Below are 19,187 nucleotides of genomic sequence, written 5' to 3'. Positions count from 1 at the left end.
TCCACGACCCAGGAGAATTTTCTAATGCCAGATATGGCCAGTCCAAGCAGGTGTGCAATATAAAGTCAAAACGCTCTATGTAGGAGTCCCAATGTGTATAAGTGGCTTGGTTCTTTGCCTGTGGTTTGCTGACCCCTTCACTGCTGGGAGTCTGCAACTCATTAATCTTGGGGTCAGGGCACAGGACAGTAGAGCAAATTACTTTGCTGCACTGCCCTGCATCACAGGGAACGGGCAGGTGCTGTTTTGAAAGCCTATTTCCAACGCAGGCACCCTTGCACCATGGTTCAAGAGTGTTTGTATTGTAAGCAGAATTACATTTTAGAAGGAAGGAAAAACAATCCTGAGAGCCGTTTTCCTCTTTCTAAGTGTTCTGAAGAACAGAGCACACACAGAAAGAGGAGGTAACGTATGCCTCACCTGGGAGGTGAATCTTTCTGGTGCATTCCCAGGTTTAGCAGGGTTGGTAAATCTGGAATTGCATCAGAAGTCATGGGGTTTGCTTGAGAACACACACTGCAATGCCCATGGAATGCCTCCCTTGCACGGAGTAATGCATACATTGATTTGCACTGCTTTGCAGTACTCCTTTTTTAAGCCATTTAAAGCCATGGAAAGTGGCTACGCATGGCTTGAAAAAATATGACTTAGAGGTTTGCGTTGTGCATGTACCACGTTGCGTGGTGCAAGCATGACACAAAGCCCTCGGTTTACACAGTGATGAAGGGGCATTGTTGTGAGCACTTGCACTAAGCCCTGGATTTGGCTTTATATTTTAGCTAAATCCTTCCATTATTTCATCCCCTAAACTGTTGATCTCTCTGCCATTTGCCATAATAGATATTGTCCCTCAGTGCTCTCTGGGATGTCTCATGGTTCCTACAGTGTGGCCTTGTGGTTTCCAGATGTTGAACTTAAATGCCTCATTAGCACACAGAGAAGTTTGCTGAAAGTTCCGACTGCTTGGTCTAGCTTTGCCTCCATTAGCCAGTGAGTAATTGTAATTAGCATTGTTTCCGTAGGAAAATCATTTTTCTTTTCCTAATAACTGTTTTCTGAAATTACACAAAACATTCCCCAAAAACAATGTTTTTCAACCTCAGCTCCTTCCTGGGTAATCAGTGAAGCAGTGGCAGAGAAAAGGGGGGCAAACACATTTTCACCATTCATTTTTCTATAGGAATATTAGACACAGATACAGCCTGACCAGGTGTACGGTTTTACATAAAATTTGACAGATAGATGGATTTTCTTCCAGAAAGCATACCTTGGGCCTCATCGCGGTTTCAAAACCAACAGCCTAATTCCAATGGAGGCTGTGTGCTTGGAAATCTGCCAGACAATCTGGCCATTAAGGGTGGGCGTAAAATCCGTTTTGCGGGCGAATTTGCGGATTTTCCGCGATTTCGCAATCCGCGAATCTCGCGAAATCGCGGTAAAATCCGCGAATGGGCGGGGACGAATTTTCAGCCAAGCAAGGGTTACAGCAGCAGGTGCAAAAGTTGAACCTAATTTTTTTGTAACCTTTTACAAAAGGGTTACAAACAAATTAACTTCAACTTGGACACCTGCTGCTAATTGCTTCCTGGCGCCTCGTTGCCTACTTGCAACTATTCTCTGACCCTGCTCTGACCCTTGAAGCAGGGTCATAGAATAGTTACAAGTAGGCAACGAGGCACCTGTCCAAGGAATTAAACCTCATCCGGAAGCACTTACAGATATAAAAAACAGGAAAAAGGGAGAGGATTGTAAATACACCCATTTTGAGTTGTCAGGAGGGGTTAAACTAAAAGAGACCTTTACAGCACAATTTTCATATGCATTTTGCTAAAAATAAAAAGCTGTATGTTCTGTAGGGGCAACTCAGGAATCTGGCCCTTCAGAGATCCGGCCTCTCTTTCTTTCTCTCGTTCTCTCTCTACCTCTCTCTTTCCCTCTCTATCTATCTATCTATCTATCTATCTATCTATCTATCTATCTATCTATCTATCTATCTATCTATCTATCTATCTATCTATCTATCTATCTATCTATCTATCTATCTATCTATCTATCTATCGATCTATCTATCTATCTATCTATCTATCTATCTATCTATCTATCTATCTATCTATCTATCTATCTATCTATCTATCTATCTCTCTCTCCCTCTCCCATAAACGACTGCATGGGTAACTTCACTATTCAAGTGGCTCGCGAAGACGCAAAAATCCCCGCGAACACGAAAAAACCCCCCCGAGAACACGCAAAAAACCCCGCGAACACGCAAAAAACCAAAAATCCGCAAATTCGCACAAATTCGCGAATATTGCGGATCGTGAATTCGCAAATCCGCAAATTCGTGGATCGCGAATTCGCAAAATTCGCCCATGCTTACTGCCCATCTTCCAACTGGCTCAAGGAGCCCGTCTGCCAGTCGGAACCAGCACACAATTCCTATGGACAGCGTTTTATACCGTCCGGATTATGATGTCGGCTTCCAGCAGGGTTTCCATGCCTGTCGGAAAGAGACTTTGGGGCCCCCTAGCATGGCCCAGGGGCCTCCGGTTGGTGGCCAAGTGGGCACCTATGGTGCCCCCACTGTTCATTCCTGCACTGTGTGGTGATGGACGGAGCAAATCAGTCTGACCCTGTGCCTCATGGGAACAGTCCAGCCCGAACTGCCAAGCCATGTCCTCCCTGGACCCCCTTTTGTACCGCTTTTGGCCGCCATAAGTGTGGCAGGGTATGCTCAGACGTGAGTCCCTTGCTCACTTTGCCACTGGATTCAAGCAAGCCGGGCTGAAGACGGCTGGAATGCCAGAAACCGGTCCTCGGAAGCTTGTTTCCGGTCCAGGGAAGACATGGCTTGGCAGTTCGGGCTGGACTGTTCCCATTAGGCACAGGGTCAGACTGATTTGCATATAGCCATGTCTGAACTGGGGTGGCAGAGTGGGCTAAAGAACGGTGATGGGTTAAACCCAGATCTTTTGACTGGGTGTGAGTGTTTGATTGATTCAGATGCTCCATCCATCACCACCCCCTTTTGTACCGGTATAGTAATTGAGGCAGTTCAAATTACTTTATTTCGGCCGGCAGGGCCATTAAAAGTACAGACAATATAAAAGAGAGTAAAATTGAATAAAACATGCATACAAATGTTTTTACAAGCAAGACGCAAGTAAAACAACTGAATACAATATATAAAACTGGGCTTACATGGCATTTGCTTAAAAACCATACATTATACTAATGACCATTAGACGTCTAGGCAATACATATAGCTGCCGTGAGAGAAAAAAAAACCCTCCTACCAGGAATTTAGAAAACAGTACAGCAAGGTAAAGCCTGGTAGCGAATATGGGCAAAGTCAGTAATAGTGGGAGGAAGGGCCTTCGTTTGGAGAACCCAAATTGCACCCAGGAATTTCACAATTGAGATGGCTATTATTGGACAACAATCCACCCTGAGGATGCGAAGGGTGAAAGAGTGGTGATGTACAACAAGTATCCTGCATATTAGGGCTAACCAAGTGCAACGAGGAGAGGAATAGCCTGGGCACACATACAGAACATGTGGGATGCTCTCTTTTGGAGAGTTACAATCTGGAGGTGAACAGTCTGAGGGGTAAGGTGCCTGGAAGTATAGCTTCCTGTCCAGTACAACTGACAACAGATCACAGGATGGCTCAAAACCACAAGTGGGATTGAAATCAATGAAGTCACTGGTGAGTTTGGAACAAACTGCTCAGCGAGATTCCTCAGCCACTAATGATGACCAATATTGCTTTTTCAGGAGGGCCTTTGCATGAATTCTGTGGAATCCGGATGGTCCCACAAATTGTGCATCTCGAGTTAATACAGAGCCAACTTTGTTTTGAAAGTCAGGGAACCTTGTTAAATTGATCAGCCTTCATGAAATCTTCAAGACTTTCAACATAATTTACAAGGTCAGGGGTGTCCATAAGTGTCTCCAATTCAATAGGGAAAGCAATCAAATTTTACCTGACACCCCTGTTACTCCCAGATGCATAAACAGTGGGTGAAATGGTGTACTAAAGGGAAATGAAACCATATTTCTGAAATTTTTTATCTCAGTTATAGTCAATTAATCGTGTTTGGAAAAGCCCACATTTCCTCCCCATCCAAGGCAGAACCAAGTGCTTTGTCCTCATTAAGTGCGTTTAGTAAAGGACAAAGAAAATTCCTTATATAATGCACCAGATGTCTGTTTAACCCCTTCGCTGCTAGGCCTTTCCCCCTCCTGTGCTAAGCCTTTTTTTGGCGATTTGGGTCAGTGCGGGCTTAGGCCCTGTAACTTTTAGACCACGTAAGGTATCCACGCCAAATTTGCGTCCTCTTCTTCCAACGTCATGGGAATTCCAAAGATAACCAGGGTTTGTGGATTCCCTAGGAAGGGTCCCAGAAATTAAGCCAAATACAGTAACATTTTTGTTTTTTTCAGAATAATGGGGAAAACGGGTTGCAAATGAAAGACTCTGGGTTTTTCCCTGCAAATGTTATCAAAAAAGGGTTTCTGGGGCTGAAATCAGCATTTTCTCAGCTTTTAGGAAATGACAGTCTTTTGTCAGAGAACCAACATTTTTCACACCGTTTTGGCATTTTTCTGGGACATAGCCTATTTTTGCTATTTTTAGTGCTTTCAACCTCCTTCCAGTTAATGGTAGAAATTAGTTTAAAAGCAATAATGGATCCTGAAAAGCTATAGATTTTAGAAACGTACACAAAATTCTGAATTCAGAAAGGAGTCATTTGTCTAAATCCATGAAGGTTTCTTTATAGAAACTAACAGTTAAATATTGAAAAAAATGAAAATTAGTTGAAAAAAACAGCCTTTTGTCTCAATGTTTCCACCTGTAACTTCTTGCAATTTTGTCACCTCTTTAAAAGCAATATACCGTTACATCCGTTGGACCTTCCTGGTTGTGAGGATATACAGGACTTGTAGTTCCGCCAAGTACCGACGAACCCAGAGCCAAAAACTGAGCAGCAACTTGCAATGGTTTTTTATTGTGTACCGGGTATAGAGCAATTATTCTGGGAAAATGTATACATGGAAAAATCGGTATGAAAGACACCTATGTATTTCTGAATTGGGTACAAATTATAGAGTTTAGAAACAGTATATATTTCCACATTTTCAAAATTGGGAATACTCCTACTAGCATGAGAATTATTGGTCATTTTTCAAAATGATTTTTTTTTTACACATTGTCTTTCATTTTGAAGGGAGAAATTCATGAAAACTCAATAGGTAATAGTTGATTTACAAATCTGATTTACCCTAAGTCTCTAGATAAAAACAGTACCTCACTTGTGTGGGTCGGCCTTGTGCCTGCGACAGGAAACGGGGCAAAATGCAACATGGTCATACCTCAATTTCGCAGTTAAAAATTGACCCTTTTTTGGCAAAGTGCCTACCTGTAGTTTTTGCACCCTAGCTCTGCCAGCACCAAGGGAAACATAGCAAACCTATACAATTTTAAAAACTAAACACCCAGGGAAAATCAGGATGGGGTGACTCGACTGCCTCCCCCTAGGGTCTGTTACCCAGAATCCCTTGCAAATCTAAAAAAATGACAAAAAACGCATTTTCCTCACATTTCTGTGGTGGATAGTTCTGGAATCTGCGTGGATCAACAAATTTCCACCCACCCCATGTTACCCAAAGTCTTTTGAGAAAAGTGGTACCTCACTTGCCTGGGTCTACCTAGTGCCTGCGAGAGGAAACGGTGCAAAACGCAACATGGTCGCACCTCTATTTCACAGTGAAAACTGGCCCTTTTTTGGCAAAGTGTCTACCTGTAGTTTTTTAACCCTAGTTCTGCCGGCACCTAGGGAAACCTAGCAAACCTATACATTTTTTAAAACTAGACACCCAGGGGAATTCAGGATGGGGTGACTCGACTGCCTCCCACCAGGTTCTGTTACCCAGAATCCCTTGCAAATCTTAAAAATTGACAAAAAAGCGCATTTTCCTCACATTTCTGTGGTGGAAAGGTCCTAAATCTGTGTGGATCAACAAATTTCCTTCCACCCGCATTCCCCAAAGACTTCTGAGAAAAATGGCACCTCACTTGCATGGGTCTGCCTAGTGCCTGCGCCAGGAAAGGGCACAAAACGCAACGTGGTCGCACCTCAATTTCACAGTGAAAAATTGACCGTTTTTGGCAAAGTGCCTACCTGTAGTTTTTTAACCCTAGCTCTTCCGGCACCTGGGGAAACCTAGAAAACCTATACATTTTTGAAAACTAGACACCCAGGGGAATTCAGGATGGGGTGAATCAACTGCCTCCCACCAGGTTCTGTTACCCAGTTTCCCATGCAAACCTAAAAAGAAATTTTAAATCGCATTTTCCTCACATTTCTGTGGTGGATAGTTCTGGAATCTTGGTGGATCAACAAATTTCCACCCACCCCATGTTCCCCAAAGTCTTATGAGAAAAGTGGTACCTCACTTTCCTGGGTCTACCTAGTGCCTGCGAGAGGAAACGGTGCAAAACGCAACATGGTCGTGATAGAGCGCGCAGTCCACCCGGGTCACCGAGATTACCAATTTCTTACACGCACTGGGCCCTGGCGTGCAAATTCAGATATAACAATGACATTTGGGTGAACCGGGTGAAGATTACCTTTTTCCTTCTCCTCCTGCACGCTGCTATGAGCAATTAAAGTTTGGTTTCACCTCTGCTTACCATGTACCCGACTTACCACAGGCACATTACTTATAACAGATCTGGAGCTATCAGGGAAATAGTAGACAGGGCCTAGAAAAATACTCTTTATAAATCAGTACATACTTATCCACAATCTCTGTAAAATGAGCACAGACACCTGATGATGTTAAAAGTTTTATATAGAATTTCAAAGAAAATAAGACAAGGCAATAAGTGATATGCAGAATAATACGTCAATCATCAGTATCAAAACCACTAAGTAACTATGAATTAAACTTAGGACCATTTGAGTATATGGGAAGACTAAAGGTAGGAATTTAGAACAGAGCTAGTCACTGCAACTTTATACTAGGACATAGGACATGGATGGGACCTAGAACATGTACTTAACCTACGTTCTTTAGACTATTCTTGCTAAGTTCACCGCAATCATACTAAAGGAAGGGGAAAAAATTGGAACATACTAATAAATTCGACAATTCAGCAAAGTTCTAAAGGAAGGGAGAGATGTGGAACAATTCTAACAAGCAAGACGTATATACCCCAATTGGGTTTTCGAATTTCCCAGCAAAGTGCTTCGCCAGCACTTAGGATTATTTCCACCCCTTAGGAGTTTGTGGAAAGTACGGACAGAGTGCTCCGCAGCACTTTGGATTGAGCACCTATAGAGTTCGTAGGGTCAGTGACAGGTCTGCTACTCGGACAAGTCGGACAATTTTCCTAAGCTAAACTAGGGCAGTTATACTGTTTTGGGGTCCCTCAGACCACCCACTAATGTTGCAAGTGACAGTTTCCCACATTATGATTGGTCAGGGGAGGTGGTGCGGTCATTACCACCTCCTAGAATTTGACTTTCCCATCCTAAATATTAAAATTTTCCTACCCGCCCCTTGGGTTCACGTTCCCATGCATAAGCATACAGCAGTACAGTAAAGTTCATAATAGGTAGCAACAGTATTGCTTCTTCCAAGGTGAGATTTGTTCTTCCCAGAGAGTTTCTCAGGCGCATTGTGCTTCAGGAGCCAGCTGGCTAGTTTCAGCTTCTGCGCAGTAGAGTTTTTTCCCTGGTCACATGTCGGAGCCCAGCAGAGCCTCAAGTATGGCTCCACTCCCGAATTTCCCAGCCCCAGAGACGCGGTACATGAAAAGTAAGCGAGAACAAATTAAAATCACATATAAAATGATCACACTGTATACCATGATGAAATTCTAAACATCCCTTACTTTATAATAACTATAGCATTACTGTTTAGTGCGAAAAGACAGATAGGCTGAAGCAGCTGTAAGAGCACAGAGCGTGGTAAAAGACAAGCGGCCATGTTTACAGCAGTGCGCATGTGCAATAGACTCCCTCCAGAATGCGAGTGCGTCACATCACATGGGTATGACCGACGCATGCGCAGACTGAACTTCAGCGAAGCAGCCGTTTCTTTAGTGCAAGCTTCGTTAGTATGGGAAAGACATACAAGCAAGCATCCTAGGGACACCCGCGTGTTTGAAAAAAACGTTTAATAAATGACGAACAACTGGATTAATATGATTATACATTTAGGCAAGGTTCTTGTATGTGAGCAAGGCGCTTTACATGCGAATCCTTGCTTCATCAATCCCCTCTTTGATGATATTTACTATCATCACCACATAAAGGAAACAGATGCCAACTTTTTCTCATTCATCCACATCACTCATTTGGATTTCAACAAACTTATTGTTGAGTTTTCTTTCAGCTTCTCTATGAGAGTGGTGATTTTTCACCTTTTTGTAGACTTCATTCCTTAATTCTTCTAATTCTAGTTCATCAATATTTCTCTTCACCCCCCTCTTATTTACTGTATATTTCTTTTTGGATTTCTGGCATTTGCAGCAAATGAAAATGATCAATACAACTACGCCTATTACAACTATTGGCATCAGTATTTTCCACAAAATATTTCTACCTAGGTTAGTAAACCAACTACCTATAGAGGAGAGACCTCCAGTCAGTCTCGTCCAGGCACTGTCAACCTCCAATGGTTTGAGTTCTTTTTCCAAATTAGTTATGTTCTTCACATATTGTTTTAATTCGATACTTTTATCAGGAATGTAAGTGCAACAATGTTGCGCTTTCAACATTCTACAGACTCCGCCCTCTTTTGCTAATAGGGTGTCAAGAGCAAGACGGTTTTGCAAAACCATTGATCTGATCGCAACCATTTCAGTATTGACCATCAGGAATCCAGCAGCAGTGTCCGTTGATAGCCGGTCCACTACTGTAGACAATTTGCAGATTCTATGAGTGTTCAGAACTACCCCCATTCCAGGTATCAGTGCACTAAAAATATCACCTATAATTTCGCCTACACTTTCACGTTTACTACGCACTAAGCCATTAGTCTCTTCATCGCTTCCAGCTGCATTATTCACATGATATATTTTCGTAAAAACAATGCCAAAGTAGCAGCTTCCATACCAGTGATCCGGCAATTTGAAATAAGCCTTGTTCCCACATATATAATATATTCCGGGAAACACAGGTTCTGACCCATTTTTGAAACCCCAACCTCCAATTACCTTGTAATTATGTTCACACTCGCTGGAACCGATGAATACATTGTTATAGTACTCTGTCTTTTCCCTATGGATACAAAGTTTCCCCTTTCGTTCAAAATCCAACAACAAGGCAGGATTAGCTTCGCCTTGCGAGGTGTTATCCATGTGCTCAGCCCACCTAGGGACTCTATCCTTTTCGTCATTTGCTTTCTTCTGAAACTTTTCCCTCCTTCTGTCTGCCATTTTTATGAACATCTTTTCCTGCTCTTGTAGAGAACAGGTCAGATTAGCTTGTCTTGCTTCATCTAAATCTATGTTGCCTATAGTCAGAAAATATTCTCCCATATAACGGGTCACGTCACTTTTAATATGTACAAGGTTCAGGTGTCCTCTAATAGGAAGCTCAGAAAATACTACGTCAGCATTTGAATAATAGTACTGTAAAGTGCTCCTATAAAACAAGCTAGCTAATATACTACAGGAAATTCCATAGGTTAAAGGTAGATGGTGATATGTAACCCTTCAGCCACTGAGGTAGGTAGCTTCATGCAGACATAACAGTCCTCTATTTCCATAGCTTCTACATAATGCACTAACAAGTTAGCAAAAATATTCAAATGTGTCCTGTTTCTCATTTTGTGAAAGTGTAGTCCATCCTCATCTGATGCTTCTAAATTAGGTCGTGTGTGTGTCAGACTTACTTGTTTGTCACGTCTTTCTAAGCTTCGTGGTGTCTCTGCAGTCTGTACAGCCCCTACGTCTACTGCTTCTGGTTCAGTAGGGGACAAGTTAGGATTTTTATTTATCATAAAAGGTAGAAAAACCGTTAGTCCTATCCACATTACTATTAGCATTGCTATACTACACAAGCATATCTTACAGCAAGTTTTAAGACACCCACATCTGGATCTTCCAGAGACATTCGGATCAGACATTTTTAGCTTACAGGTGGCTTTTGCTACCCCTCTTCGTTTCTTTGTACCAGAGGCTCACTTCGGGGCTTTTTCAAGGACGGTCTTCGTCAGAACTCCGATCAGCGATGGACTCTTCGTCACTGTTGCCACTGTGGTGGGGCTTGTCAATTTCCTCCAACACAAAGTAAGTCCATTCAGGGCTCCGATACAGTCGGTTCTGTTTCTTTACTCTGTCGCTCTTTCTTAGCGATTTGCCTTGGGCTGCCTTTCTTTCACTTTCATCCCTTTTTCGGTCTTTCAGTTTTTCTTCGACTGTCTTTAGTCTGAGCCTCAGTCTCTTGACGTATCGGGGTGCACTTCTGCCTCCGTGCCTCCCAGTAGTTGAGGAAACTTGGCCTTCTTCGTGCACTCTCTTTTCTTTTTGTTGTGGCACCTCTGTTTCCCTGCCTGTCTGACTAGTTCCAGGTCTTTCATCTATTTCTTCTGCCTGGTCCCTAATCTGACCCTGCTCAGATTCAAATCGTACTTGCTTTTTATTTTTAGTTGCTTTTATTTCGGTTGTCTGAGCACGTTGGTCTATTTCTATCTGTTCCTGTTCATGCTCTTCGATCTCTTCGTTTTCTTCTGCATGAACGTCAGCTCTAATTATTATCTGTCCCTCTCCAGTCTCCGGAGTCTCAGGAGGAGTTTCGATGTCTTGATCTGACCCTACTTGGCCTACTTCCTGATCAGGTGTGATGTGGTTCTCGTTGACCTGACCTTCTTCCTCTATTTCTAGCTCACCTGGACTATCCCACTCACTGTCTAAGTAGGAATATTTCCTGGTTCGTATTGGGTCATGAACCTGGTCGTCGGCGGGGAACCATTCAACGTCTCGACTTGTGCTCGGCAGTTCGATGTCAGCTAGCTCCGGACTTTCCTCCTCGGAAGCCTCTTCAGCTGCGCTGCCTTCAGCTCCAGTCGCGTTTTCTCCAGTTACCCGCTTTGTGTGGCTGGCGTGGATCCACTTCGGTACACCAGCACACTTTACAGCAGTTGTAGTGACGAGGATCACTTGTCGTGGCTTTCCCCACCTTGGTTTCAGGCAACTGCTCCGGGTGTGTTTCTTTAACGCCACCCAATCTCCTGGTTGCAGTTTATGTGCTGGAGTCTTTGGCCACTCGTCAGCTGTCTCTCCAATCTGCTGAGAGAGAGAACGCACTTGGTCACCCAGCTGCTTGCAGTATTCTAATACCATATCATCAGAAATGCTTAGCAGTTTGTGTCCGGGTACCCATGCCTGTCGCATCACTCTTCCCATTAACACTTCATGGGGACTTAGGCCAGTTTTTCTGTTCGGGATACTTCTCAAACTCATCAGCACAAGGGGTAAAGCCTCTATCCAGTTCATCTTTGTGGAGTCACACATTTTGGCCAATCTGGATTTCAGGGTGCCATTTATTTGCTCCACTACCCCAGAAGCCTCTGGACGGTAGGCACAATGCAGTCTTTGCCTCATTTTGAATGCTTTACAGAGTTCTTCTAGGACATCGTTGGCAAAATGCCCACCTTGGTCCGTTTCGATTGTCTCGGGAATTCCGTACCTAGGTATCAACTCCCTGAGCAATAACTTGGCTGTAGTTAGGGCATCATTTTTCTTTGCGGGATACGCTTCCACCCACCGGGAGAATAGACAAACTATGACTAAGATATATCTATACCCTTGACACCTAGGCATTGTTATAAAGTCTGCCTGCATTCTGACAAAGGGACCTACTGCCTTTCCGATAGTACTCTGTTCTACCACAGTCCTTTTTCCTGCATTGAATTGCTGACACACTAGGCACCTCTGGCAAAGCCTTTCCGCCTAGTTCCTGAATCCTGAATTACAGAACACCTTGTCAAACACTCGACACATTGCGTCCCTTCCCATATGTGTTGGTTCATGTATCATTCTGACCATGGGGTCTATCAGGCTGTCAGGCAATACAGGCACCCCAGTCGAGTTTACCACCACACCATCATCTCTCAATTTGCATCCATCTGCTGCCCACCTGCCTTTTTCTTGCCTGTCTGTTGCCTGTTGCAAATCCTTTAATTCTTCCCACGTTGACACATTCTCAAACAACATAAGTTGGCAGCTGGTTCCACCCCACAACGCAATTTGGAGGGACATTTGGTATCGGGCACAAAATTGGGCAATTTGGTCAGCGTACCTATTACCGGCGGTCACATCATCATTCCCAGATTTGTGAGCCGCGCACTTGACCACAGCCAATTCTTTGGGCAATTGGATAGCTTCCAGTAAGTTATGCACCACCTTTCCATTTCTGATAGGTGTGCCTGAGGAAGTCATGAATTCTCTTTGCAACCACAATTGGCCGAAGTCATGAACAACCCCGTAACAGTACTGGCTGTCGGTGTAAACAGTTATTCTCTTGTTCTTACCCCTCTTACATGCTCTGGTTAACGCGATGAGCTCTGCCACTTGTGCAGATTTCACCTCGCACAGGTAAGATGCTTCCAGAGTGTGCGTCAATGTGACCACAGCATAGGCAGCACACAGTCCTCCACTTTCATGTCTTAAACACGAGCCATCCACAAAGATGGTAAGATCTCCATCTAGTAAAGCTATCTCCCGGATGTCCGGACGGGGCTTAGTACTGAACTCAGTTAAATCGATGCAATTATGTTCCCCTCCCTCTTCAATTTCTACATCCAGAGGAACAGGTAACAGTGTCGCAGGGTTTAGGACATTGCACCGGGAAATGGTTACATTTTCAGCACCAATCAAAATTCTCTCATACTTAGTCAGCCGACTAGGTGTGAGGTACTGGGTCTTAGTTCTTGTCAGTAGGATTACAACAGAATGAGGAACATATACAGTGACGTGATGTCCCATGACAATGTTCTCACTCTGTTCCAGACTGACGCAAGTAGCAGCCACTGCTTTCAGGCATCCAGGTAATCCAGGAGCCACCGGATCTAGGGTGGCCGAAAAATAGGCCACTGGTCGTCTAACTAATCCGTGCTCCTGGGTCAGGACTGAAAGAGCACAATTCTCTCTCGTGTCACAGAATAGCTCAAAGGGCTTACTGTAATCAGGCATACCCAATGCAGGAGCGGTACATAGACAGTTTCTCAGAGTTACCCAAGCGTTCATGCTTTCACTGTCCCAACTGACGGGGTCTTCTACTCCCTTCTTGGTCTTTTTTATCAGGGGTTTTGCTAGAGCCGCAAATCCTACAATCCATTGTCTGCAGTAACCCACAACTCCTAAGAACATTCTCACCTCTTTCTGTGTTCTGGGCAGTTCCATTGCTTTAATTATTTTGATTCTTTCTGTAGTAACTTTCCTGATTCCTTTTTCTATCTGGTGCCCCAGATACTTCACTGAGTTCTTACAAAATTGTAACTTGTCAGGTGACACTTTATGTCCTCCTTTTCCTAGGTGATTCAGCAAGGCAATTGTGTCTGTGACACAGTCCGTCTGGGTTTTAGATGCCACTAACAGGTCATCTATGTACTGTACCAAAACAGACTCTCTTGGCAGCACTAGGGTTTCAAGGCACTTTTTTAGTATCTGGTTGAAAATCGATGGACTTTCGGTGTACCCCTGGGGGACACGATTCCAGACATAGATATGACTGTCAAATTCAAAACTAAAAAGGAACTTGCTTTCTGGATGCAATGGGATGGAAAAGAATGCATGGCACAGGTCGATGACAGTGAACCATTCTGCATTCCAGGGAATCTGATATAGTATCACTGCAGGGTTAGGCACCACAGGACAGCAAGGCACAACAATCTGGTTTACCTTGCGCAAATCTTGCACTACCCGGTATTTCCCACTAGGCTTTTTGATCCCAATGATAGGTGAATTACAGGGACTGCTCATCACTTCCTCTATTATTTCTGCTTCGAGCAGCCTGGTAATCTCAGTCGCTACTCCTGCTTTTACTTCTGCACTCATTTTGTACTGTCTCGTTTTGGGGTATACAGCATTTGTTTTTATTGCTATTTTAACTGGGTCCACATTTGCCATTAAGCCTACATCTTTTCCTGTGAAATCCCATACTTCTGGAACTACTCTTAATTGGAGCTCTTCAGGTAAATCCTCAACTGTTAAAGGTTTGATATCAGAATCTTGTCTGACCAACATCAGCTTGTACAAACCATCTTCATCGGGGGTCTGAATTTCGACGCCCTTTGGTGTGCAATAGATGGTACAATGCATCTTGCACAACAAATCCCGTCCTAGCAGGTTCACAGGACTGGAATCACAGACCACAAATCTGTGCATTTCTTTGAAATTTCCTATAGAAACTTCCATTGGTTCCGTTACTGGAGTACTTATTATTTGATTGGAGACACCCACTACTTGGATCGCTTCTCCCGAGAGGGGTAGGTTAGGAACATCCACTGTTCTTACAGTAGATCTGGTAGCACCAGTGTCCAACAGAAAGGTGACGTCTTTTCCTTCAACCTTTCCTTCAATGTATGGTCCAGTCTGGTCTACCGGTAAGGAGGCGCCAAGCACGCACTCCTCGTCCTCCCCTCTCAGGCCCCGTCAATCTTGATCTTCACGGAGGAAGGTATCATTTAACAAATACTGTGGGATGATGGCATCTCTTTCATTCTCGATTTCCCATACTTCCGCCCTCTCATTCTGCTGACCCTGATTCTTAAAATTTTGTCTAGGAGCGCGAGGTACTGGAGGTAATTTTACCTGTTGCTGGTTCTTTCTTGTCCCCTCTTTCGGCACCTGTGGATTTAAACCATTTACAGGGGCATTACCGGCCTGCAGGTGTGGACACTCGTCTCTCCAATGCCCTATCTGGCCGCACCCATGGCAAGGAAACTTCTGCATGGCCTCTTCCCGACTCATTTTAGCTCGGGGTTTTCCTCCTCCCCCAGCAGTGGCATTCTGAGCATTATTACTAGAAGTCAATTTACTTAACTGCTTTTCCTGCTGTTCAGCTAATTTCACCTGTGCCCACATTACCTTTTCTTTGAGAGCCTTCTTTTTATTTTCGATTTCATCTTCGCAGTATTTTGCATACTTCAGGACATCATCTATGGGTTTTCCCTGCCAACTGATTTTATTATCTCGAATCCATTGTGATATTTCAGGTCTTAATCCTCGCACAAATCTGTAACTGAAATGGGTCATGTCTTTCATGTCTACATTATCGATTCCACTGTAAGTCTTGAATACTTGTAGTAACCTTTCATAAAAGGAATGTACAGTTTCATCACGTTCTTGGGTGGTTCTGTCTATTCTGGTCCAATCTGTCTCCTTTGCGGGCACCTTTTTCTTGAGGTACTGTATGACCTGGTCATATTTCCTCATTACATCAGGTGAGGGAGCTCCTGTTTTCTCATCTCTGGGATATTCATCATTAGGCCAATCAATTTCTATTTTACATTCGGTCCATAGGTCTACAGGGACCACAATGTCGAAAAACCCATCTAGGTCTTTCAAGAGACATTTCTGAACTTTTATGAAGCGTTCTACCTGCCTGTACCAATCAACTGGTTTCTCCCGTAATTTCGGGAAGTCATTAGTAAATGACACAATATCCTGTCGGGACCAAGGGACGTGTACATATTTTCCTCCTGGGACCTCTCTCATGGGGCATAATTTTTCTGTCGGCTTTACTTCTTTCAACACGAATTCTGAAGCCTGAGACTTAGCCCTGCTGTCTTCCTTTTTCTTTGCCCACCGGGTTCTCCATTTCCCCACCTCTCCCCACTTCTGCAAGAGCTTCAACAATTCCTTTATCTGGATCTGTTTTCCCACTACATTCAAGCTTTCTAAATCTTTGTCTGAAAAGTCTACTCTGTATGGTTTCTGAAGTATTTTGGAGCGACTAACATCGATTCCCATTTCTGTGGCTGTATCCATTATCCTTTCATGGAGCAACCTAGCGTTTCGGGTAAGGTTTTTACTGATGAACAGTAACTCTTCTTCACTGAAAGAGTTCAGGCGTTCCACTCCCACACTTCCAGCCATCATCTCTTCTATTTCTATTCTCAATTTATATATCTCTAATGCTTTTGGTTGGGGAGTGGCCTCCTTCTCCAGCTCCTTGGTCCATCTGTCTAATTCTTCTGGGGATACTACGGTGGCACTCCTAACCCCAGATGCACCTTCAATCAACACCTCTTTTGGTCTAATCTGACTTCTTGCCCCCGACATACTAGTCCTAGGCTCTCTAATGGGCAAGTCCATCAGGACCACAGATTCACATTCACTCTCTTGATCATCATCTACGAATACTTCCTTCCTCGGGGGAGGGATGCTAGGAGTAGGCAGTATTGGGGAGATAACAGGAGGACGAGGACTAGCCATGTCATCTCTATACAGTGGAATAGCTGGACCAATAGTTACTGGAATAGTCAGGGAATCAGGATGGGGATGTATCTGGGCAATGGTTCGAACTAAATCATCTCGCTGTCTAGCCAGGGCTTCTTTTTCCTTTTCTCGTAAAGCCTTTTCTGCAGAGTGGTCATGCAATACCTGAGGTACTAAGGGAGGATAAATACTGGGAGCAGTCGGAGTGACCAACCGAGGTGGATCTTCTCCGAACGGCTGATAATTTGGGACCGTACATTTTGGTCTGCAAAACCCATCCCCATTACTGGTTTTACTGTCTGTACCCGTTCCATCTGTATCACTATCCCTCCGACATCTGGGATACTTCGAAAAAGGGTTTGGAGAATGCACAGGTTCTGATTCTGCAACATAGGGAGGTGGATTTTTCATTAACAGATCTTCTAGGTGCTCATCCTCTGAGTCCCCCACGGGCATTAAATGATGGGTCTTTTCTTTACTTTTTCCTTTCCCCTCTTCTAACACCCCCATCATTGGGAACAGTCCTTCAGTCATCATGGTTTGCCTCCACTGTTTCATTTTCTGCTCTTTGGTCTGTGCTTGAACCCTCGGATACCATTTACTTACTCCCTTGTCCATCCGGGGTCTATCTCGCTCTAGAGCCTCAATCTCCCATTCCTCCAAGGCTTCGTACTGGGTCAACCTAGGTCTAGGATGTAATTCATTCATGCGGGTCCTTAAGTTAAACAGAATCCGACCATTAAATGTACCTTCAACAGGGAAGGCTAGGACTCCGTCATCTGCGGTATACTTTGCCCAGTTTTCTAACCATACACAGGTATGGTACCCTTTATCAAACATCATGAAAGAGGCTGGAGTATTTGGCGGGGGAATGAGCACGCCTTCCCTCGTTCTAATGGCTTGTCAGTTTAAAAAAAATTCTTTATTTTATCAGTAAATGACATTTTCCTTTTTATTCCATACATCATGTGCGGTCTACCTCATATAAGCTGATCCTTATGAAATCCTAGGTATTTTGGATTCGGTATGAAATCTGGATACCACATGCAACTTTCCAGACTCGCTTCTAACTCGGCCTGATTAATTTTGTTTACCTTTGTGCTTCCAATGCTAGCGCGACTTTTATTTCGTAATACCCAATCAACTCAGAGAACACAAAAGATCCTTAACCAATGGGTGCGCGGCCTTTCCGCAAGACGGAGTCTCACGCTTCGGCACTCACCCCTCCTTCACAAATTCAGCTTCACTACACACCCGCTGTTTTGACCAATACCAGCGCGGCACGGAGTGACGTCAGAGCAGCTTTCCGCCCGACTCCCTCCTTCACAAGATAACGGAAACTTTTTACTCTCCCTAAAGTGCGAATGCAAATCTTAGTCAACAACACGCAACGTTTGCCACTATGTCTGAGTGTTCTAAAGAGATAAAAGAATTTTCTCTCACTGCTAGTAAACCACTTCTGTCTACTTTTCATTCACTCCGGATAGACTTCTTTGCCTAACCTTTTACGTACGTAAAATAGAACCTGTTATTCCCCTGACTTATCCACTTCTTCCTGGGATATATACTAAGTCAGGCTTTCACCAGCGGACTAATTTACTTACCATTCAAGCTTCGGAGACCCTACTACTTCTTCCGTATGCGACCCTTACTAGGTGATGTCGCAAGGAAAGTTTTATAAAGGACTCATAGCTATCATTTACTTCAGATGCAAAAAAAGGTCCTAATTAGTGCTTCCAGTTATTCCTAACCCTGCACTAATGACTCAAAACCAGTGACTTCAACAGCTAACCGGATTCTGCTCACCGTTAGCTAAATACTTCCCCGGGGATTCGGACTACACTGAACATTTACAAACAATTTTTCTGTTAATATTACACACACACTAATAGCAGCAATGCAATATTCATATACATAGACATATATATCCTAAAATTTTCAAAATCTTTAAATCAATGTAATAATAAAAAAATATCAGCAGCATAGAAATTTCAGCAGCACATTTTATTTTCACGGTTTATTTATCAGTTATCCTGTCTACCTAATCTAACTAGTCCAAACCATCCTCTGGTTACCAGAAAATTACTGATAGAGCGCGCAGTCCACCCGGGTCACCGAGATTACCAATTTCTTACACGCACTGGGCCCTGGCGTGCAAATTCAGATATAACAATGACATTTGGGTGAACCGGGTGAAGATTACCTTTTTCCTTCTCCCCCTGCACGCTGCTATGAGCAATTAAAGTTTGGTTTCACCTCTGCTTACCATGTACCCGACTTACCACAGGCACATTACTTATAACAGATCTGGAGCTATCAGGGAAATAGTAGACAGGGCCTAGAAAAATACTCTTTATAAATCAGTACATACTTATCCACAATCTCTGTAAAATGACCACAGACACCTAATGATGTTAAAAGTTTTATATAGAATTTCAAAGAAAATAAGACAAGGCAATAAGTGATATGCAGAATAATACGTCAATCATCAGTATCAAAACCACTAAGTAACTATGAATTAAACTTAGGACCATTTGAGTATATGGGAAGACTAAAGGTAGGAATTTAGAACAGAGCTAGTCACTGCAACTTTATACTAGGACATAGGACATGGATGGGACCTAGAACATGTACTTAACCTACGTTCTTTAGACTATTCTTGCTAAGTTCACCGCAATCATACTAAAGGAAGGGGAAAAAATTGGAACATACTAATAAATTCGACAATTCA

This window comes from Lissotriton vulgaris, chromosome 2_1 (genome assembly GCF_964263255.1).
Source record: "Lissotriton vulgaris chromosome 2_1, aLisVul1.2, whole genome shotgun sequence".
In the NCBI taxonomy this organism is placed as follows: Eukaryota; Metazoa; Chordata; class Amphibia; order Caudata; family Salamandridae; genus Lissotriton; species Lissotriton vulgaris.
This window is presented reverse-complemented; position numbering follows the sequence as displayed.